General features: G+C 59.1%; 1 long non-coding RNA gene across 1 annotated transcript; it reads right to left on the reverse strand.

Moving 5' to 3' along the window:
• Positions 1–1,940: 1,940 nt before the first annotated feature.
• LOC137463927 (uncharacterized) lies at positions 1,941–3,074 on the reverse strand. The gene is made up of 3 exons (XR_010994016.1): positions 2,941–3,074; positions 2,670–2,790; positions 1,941–2,071 (listed from the first exon to the last, which is right to left on the reverse strand). It is a non-coding gene; the product is annotated as an uncharacterized lncRNA (long non-coding RNA).
• Positions 3,075–5,007: the final 1,933 nt, after the last annotated feature.

The raw sequence follows: 5,007 nt of genomic DNA on the forward strand, positions 1-5,007 counted from the left end.
CTCCAGCTCCCTCAGTCATTCCTCACAGGACTTGTGTTCCAGACCCCTTATAATAGATAAGAGAAGTCTCTTTGTTCATCATTAAACAGGAACTCAGGCAAAGGAAGAGGTTTTTTGTGAATAACAGGAAACCCGAGGATATGCTGACTCCTTAAGTTGATTGTACAACTAGGGTCGGGAGGTGTGTAACCATCTATGGAAAGATTGTTACAGGGTCATAAACCCCCAGTGAGGAAGAGGAGGAGAGCCTTCATCCAGACGACCACCAGAGAGCAGGTGGTGACCCCCTAGCAACTGGAGGCGCACGCGCAGAGTACTCCCGGAAAAGCCACAAACGCGGAAGAAGGGGGAGAATAAAGGACCGTGGGAAAAGGGAAGCGGTGTGAGCCTTGGCGGAGCACTGACTCCCCGGCTGCACCCAGCGCTGTTTGCTTGTCATTGCTTGCTGTAATCAATAAAATTCTTTTTATCAATCCCTAAAGGATCAGACTAATTATTTACTTTAACTTAGAACACCCGTTCCCTGCTCTGGCTGCTGCCCCATCTTCAAAGCCTCTCCCTCGGGCTCTTCCTCCCGTGCAGAGCAGCTCTCCTGGACAGGGACGGCAGATGGCACAGCTGGGAAGCAAAGGGAGCACTGAGTCAGTATGGGGACGTTTTCCTTGGCAGCAGCTGCACTTCCATCAGGGAAGGGAAGATCTCAGAGCCTCCCCAGGAGGGTTAGAAAGAAAAAGCAGCCGAGCGGGCCAGGCTGTGGTGAGCGCAGCCGCGGCTGGACTGTCCCGCAGCCCCGGCAGCCCGGCACAGCCGGCACAGCTCCCGGGCCCTGCCGGCACAGCTGCCTTGCCCAAGGACAGCCCCTGTGCCGGCCGGGGCAGCTGCGCTGAGCAGCCCCAGCACGGGCAGGGCCCGCTGCTGCCCCGCCGGGCAGTGCCCACGGCCACAGCCCACGCCACCCTCAGCCCCACCCTGCCTCCCCGGCCCTGGGGCCTCACCCGGGCTCTCTCCAGCGTGGCAGCAGCAGGTCCCCGTTCCCTGCTCTTGCTGCTGGCCTTCAGCTTCTCCCTGCTGGCTCCCGTCAGTCTCCGGCTGTCCTCAAGGTCTCCACTGCAGCTGTGGCAAAAGCGGAGGCTCTGCAACTGGTTCCAAGGCCTGGCAGAGCTGCAGTCCCGGAGCCCTCGGTGCTCCCTGCCGGCCCCCTCCATCCCCTCAGCCCCGCCATGCTCTCGGCAAACCCCCAGCCCCCTTCAGTTTCTTCAGCCCCTCACAGTCCTCTCAGCCCCTCAGTCCCTTCTGACCCATCCCGTCCCCCTAGACCCGCCACCCCTCGGCCTGTGCCACTTCCCTGTCACCTCAGTGCCACCATCGCCCTCGGCTGCCCCACAGCCCTCAGCCCCAGCAGCACCTCAGGGTCACCGTCCCTTCAGCGTCACCGCCCCCTCAGCCCCCTCAGTCTCACCGTCCTTCAGCAGCTCCTCAGGGGACACTGCCTGGGGCCACCGGCAGCTCCCACCGCTCCAGGGACACCCGGGGCTGGAACTGCTGCTCCGCCCGGCCCGGCCGCCAGCTCGGACCCAGCAAAGGGAGAGGGGACACAGGGGGCACGGGGGAAAAGCAAGAGGTGAGGGAGGAAGCAGAGCAGGGGAGGAGGTTAAAAAGAGGCCTACAACTATACAGATATCAATCTATGTAACTAAACCCCCATATATCAATATAAATATGCCTATCTACAAATATAACTATATATATATGTAAATGTAACTATACACATGTATAAATGCAACTATGGGCATCTACAACTATAACTGCATATCTAAAAGTATAAATATATACACCTAAAACTAAAAATAAATTAACTAGACAAATCTCTATCTGTGTAGATAGATAAATATAACTACATAAACCTATAAAGACAACTACATATATCAATAAATAGAACTATACACATCTAGAAATATAACTACAGACAGAGGAATTCTACCTGCCCAATGTAGAATTGGGTCACAGGCTCTCCCTCTGTCTCTTCCTGGCACACAGGGCAGCCCTCCTGGACACGTTGATCACACGGGATCTGGGAAGCAAAGGGAACACTGAGACAACACTGGCCCTTGTGCAAGTGTCCCTTGAGCACCAATTGTCCTTCTATCAGGGACATTAAAAGATGGCCTGAAAGGCAGACTCTCACTTGGCAATTTGAAGCCTGCTCTATAAAGAACAGGGATCCTTCCAATTTGTCAAGACGGAACTGTGTAAAGTATTTAAGTATCCTAATAAAGTCTCAGCACCCACAGTGCAAATGGCACCCACGAGAGCTTGAAACACAGACAGTCCCAGTGACAGAGAGACCACAGTCCTCACTGAAATGGCTGAAGGCTGCTGGGGGCTGAGGTATGAACCAGACTGGGACACCCAGCTTGGTGGCACAACTCCCACAAGGTCAGGTTTATTCCCTGCTCTCTTGCCACAGCAGAGGACTCAGTGCCCAAGCCTCTGGCGAAGCGTGGAGGGCAGAGCTCGGGCAGGTTGTGCATGTGCCTTTAAACTAAAGGCACCAGGAAGCACCAACCCTGCAGACAAGAACTCAACTCTTCTCGTCTCCCTTCCTGCCAGAGGCAGGCTCAGAGCAGCCGCCTCACACCTCTCTAAACCAACGGGGGCTCTGTCCTTACCAGGCTCCTCGGGCTCTGGGGAACTGCTCTCGCAGCTCTCAGTGCCAGATGAAGTTTCCTCTGCTGCAGCCCGGTTCACAGGCTCCCCTCCTGAAGACTCAGGGGCAACATTCATATTGCCCTTGAAAGAACAAGAGAAAAAAAAAAAAAGAAAACTAAAGTTCATTCAGTATTTTGCTGGAATCACATCAAGTATACAGTTACTCTCCTCCATGTAACAGCGTTCAAAAGCTCTCAGCCCAGCCTCTTCCATTCCCCTCCAATGGGTTACCTGAGCAGAGGGAGACCTTTCAGGCAGGGATCTCCTGATCTCCTGGATCATTTGCTCGACGGCAAAGCCAAGATCCACTGGTGGCAATTGCTCTTCACCAGGTGCATTCCAGGCTGAGCCGGAGGCCGTCGATGCTACACAACCTGCACTGCCAGGTAGAGCGCTGGGGGCTGAAGTGCCTGAGGTGGCTGCAAGAATCCAAAGACATTGGTCACACTCCACAGTGTGGCTCTGGGACACAGATCTCTGTTGCTGCCTTGGATCAACCATCACAGGAAGCAGGCAGGAAAACCAGGCAGAGAATCTTTTGCCTTTCTAGGTGCCCCTTCTAAATAAGCTTGAGAATTTTGGGCCGAGAATGGCAGAGCCTTGTGGAAAAATACTTCAAACAGTCACTTTTCATGACCTTTTGGAAAAGCAAGGCTACAACTCTTTTCCTACCTCGCGGGCCGTGGGCTGGGGGCTGCTGCTCCCTGTGGAGCTGCTGGAAGCTGCAGGGCTGGATCCTGAGCACCTCCCGGTCGATCGGAGGCAGCTGCCCCCCGTAGAGCTGCTGGAAGCAGCTGCGAGGCCCCTCCTGCCCGAGCGGCAGCAGCGGCTCCCCGTAGAAACCGAAGAAGCCGCAGGGCGGGATCCGCAGCAGCTCCCGCTCGGCGGGCGGCGGCCGCTCCCCATAGAGCTCCTGGAAGCGGCTCGGCCCCTCCCGCCGGGCCGGCACCGGCCGGTCCCTGTGCAGCAGGTGGAAGCCGCAGGGCGGGCGCCGGGCGAGCAGCGGCCGCTGCCCGGGGGGCGGCTGGAAGCGGCCAGGCCGGGGGCTGCGCAGCTCCCGCCCGTCCGGCAGCGTCCGCTCCCTGTGCAGCAGCAGGAAGCCGCTGGGCGGGCGCCCGGGCGGCAGCGGCGGCCGCTCCCTGGAGAGCGGCTGGAAGCGACTGCGCCCGTCCCGCCCGTGCGGCAGCGGCCGCGCCCCGGGGAGCTGCTGGGAGCCGCGGGGCGGGCGCCTGCGGCCCTCCCGCCCCGCCGCCGGCCGCTGCCTGTTGGCCGCGCTCCGGCGCCTGATGCGGAGCAGGAGGTCGGGGCGGTCGCGGCGAAAGCAGGGGTTGCTGTAGTGGAGCCAAGCCCCGGCATCGCCCGGCGCAGCTGAGCCAACCCGGCCCGGCACCCTGCGGAAGCCGTAGCGGTAGAGCTGGCGCACGAAGCTGCGGAACTGCGTGGCCCTGAAGGTGTGCGGGGCCGGGCCCTGGGCGTCGCCCGGGCTGAGCAGCTCCCGCTCGAAGAGGGAGCGGTGGATGAGCAGCCCCCGGGCCCGGCTGTCCCAGCGCACGGAGCGGACGCGGGGGCTGTTCGCCAGGCGCCACAGCTTGGCGGGGAAGGCGCTGGCTCTGAGCCCGGCGGGCAGCGGCAGCTCCGCCATGGCGCCGCTCGCCGGCTGTCGCCACAACGGCCCCGGCGCAACGGCCGTGTGGGGATACCATAGGGACAGAGCCAACGCGGGGATTTGGAGCCTGGGGGTGCTGGCACCAAAGTCCTGCTCTTGAGAGGGGTGCAGGGACACAGGGGCTGTCAGAGGACAATGAGAGACAGGGGACGTGAGGCCACAATGGGCCAAGCAAGATCCTGCCCAGCGTGGCAGCAAAGACATTTCCTCCCCGTGGCCTTGGCATTCCAGGGCACCCCAGAAAGGCCCGAGGAGTCCTATGTGTAACCAGGAGGGATGACTGACATCACTGTGGGTCCCAGCATTCCCCAGTCCCTTGCTGGCCATTCAGTGCACACTGGGGCCGCTGGGCATGTGTGGAACATGGGGATGGGGTGCACAAAAGTAAAGGGGGACCCCAAAGTGGAAGGAGTGGAAGCCAAAATCGGTGGGTGGAGACCCCCAAAACGGAGGTGTGAGATCCCAAAATGGAGGGAGGAACCCACAAAATTGGGGCAACGCCCCAAAAACGCACATGAAGCTGTTCTCTCCCTCCATTGTTTACCAGCAAGAGTTCCATCTACCAACTCTAATTTCAACAAATAATTCCAAGTGTTTTAGCTGAAACTCATTCTGAGCAAACTTTGTAGAAG

Source organism: Anomalospiza imberbis, chromosome 32 (genome assembly GCF_031753505.1).
Source record: "Anomalospiza imberbis isolate Cuckoo-Finch-1a 21T00152 chromosome 32, ASM3175350v1, whole genome shotgun sequence".
In the NCBI taxonomy this organism is placed as follows: domain Eukaryota; kingdom Metazoa; phylum Chordata; class Aves; order Passeriformes; family Viduidae; genus Anomalospiza; species Anomalospiza imberbis.